A 1706-nucleotide genomic window follows, 5' to 3' on the forward strand; every position below is an offset into this window, starting at 1 on the left:
CCACCCCCCACAGCACACTGCAGCTCACAACCAGGTTCTCTCTTCAGGAAAGAACAGTCTTTGATGATGGGTCCAATTTCACAGACAAACCTAAGTCTAAATTAGACTCTGCTTTATAAATTCATGAGTTAGGAATGGATTCAGCACCGAGATCACGAGAACCAGGGCAGGGAGAGAGGGCAGGAGAGCAGAGCAGAACAGAAGCTCTAGAAGCAGGGCAGGAGGTGAATGGCTCTGAAAATTTGTCTCAGAATGCAGAGACCCCCGTGTGCAGGGGCCACCCTCGTTGATGTCTGAGCCTCTGAGGTCACAGCTCCCGCTGGACAAGTTTCCACTGAAGGGACAAGGACAGTGGAGCAGTGAAGGTTACCGAGCTGAGGACTGACCACATAAAGTCCATGAAGAACTGAACAGCAACTAGGCACAGGCCCAGTCCACACTGGGCTCCTCACAGCCTTCTCCATCCCCACCCGCAAGAGACTCAGCACAGCGAACACGCGGATTCTGGAAGGTTCTTAGGTCTTTATTTGCTCTCTCAAATTCTAGGGTTTACTTATTTAATTAATCCATCAACCTCTCATAGCAGATATTTGAGAAAACAAATTTATATTCAGATTCTTATTTTCAGTAGGGAAGTAAGAAGTTGCAGCTCAGTACACATAAAGTTGAGACTGAGATGGAGACATCCAGCCCCACCTCTCTGGAACAGGAAAGATGACTGGGGAGGAAACACTGGTCAGCATGGGAACAGGGGTCACGGTGCACACGGGGGTGGGCTGTCCCTCCACCTCCTCACATTATGCTAACAGGGACGCAGACACATTCAGATGCCTTGGCAGAAAGAGATGCCAGAGGTTCTTGAAGTCACAAAAAAGAGGAGTGAAGAAATCCTGCATCTCAGTCCCACACAACACAGTTGTCTCAGGCTACAGAAAACAACAGTCATGAACAAATTCAAGTCAGTCATGGTAAGTGATGACACTCTCAACAGCCCACCACACACTTGAAACGTCCAAATCAAAGAATCTCCATTACCCAGGCCCTTCCCCTCTGCCCCCTGCCCCCCACTCTAGACCCCAAGAATCTCACCTTTTCAAGCCGTGAGAGACACATCGGAGCCCTGGGCACTGTCGCTGGCTGGGGTAGAACAAAAACAGGACCTGGTCAGAGCCCGCAGGAGACGTGGGACAGGAGGAATTATGGGATGGGTGAGCTCCTCCACACTCCCACCCCCACCACTTACACGCAGCCTGAGAGTAGCTCCCTCCTTTTCCACCTGTGGGAAGAAAATGTCCTGTGAGGGGACTGGGAGGAAGCAGGGCCAGAAGATCTTAGCGGAACCTCCTAGTCTTGGACCCGAGAGAAATTTCCAGAATGATGACTACAGACCCAGGGCAGGATCAGAAAACAGAAGGAAAGCAGGTGTGTGTCCTGGACCAACTGCCCTCCTAAGGTCTGTCCTTAGCAGGAACCTTCCCCTGACTCGTGAATGCTGGAATCAGGATCCCAACAGCACAACCATCAAGGTGATACATCCGTCCTTCATTGTCACATGTGCTACACAAAAGAGTAAGTGCTGGCACACAGGGTCCCAGGCTGGGTTAGCCCCTGTGTGGATGCTGCTTCCCAGGAATGAGGCAGGGAACACTTCTCCCTGGTGCTTGAAACCCCCAGTGGGACAAGAAAACCCAGACCCCACCCCTCAC

General features: G+C 51.4%; 1 long non-coding RNA gene across 1 annotated transcript; it reads right to left on the reverse strand.

Annotated features, from left to right (window-relative positions):
* Positions 1-502: 502 nt before the first annotated feature.
* On the reverse strand, positions 503-1698 carry LOC113220588. Its single transcript, XR_003307417.1, has 3 exons — positions 1244-1698; positions 1090-1137; positions 503-926 (listed from the first exon to the last, which is right to left on the reverse strand). It is a non-coding gene; the product is annotated as an uncharacterized LOC113220588 (long non-coding RNA).
* Between the last annotated feature and the right edge of the window lie 8 nt (positions 1699-1706).

This window comes from Piliocolobus tephrosceles, unplaced genomic scaffold (genome assembly GCF_002776525.5).
Source record: "Piliocolobus tephrosceles isolate RC106 unplaced genomic scaffold, ASM277652v3 unscaffolded_4896, whole genome shotgun sequence".
NCBI classification, from domain to species: Eukaryota; Metazoa; Chordata; class Mammalia; order Primates; family Cercopithecidae; genus Piliocolobus; species Piliocolobus tephrosceles.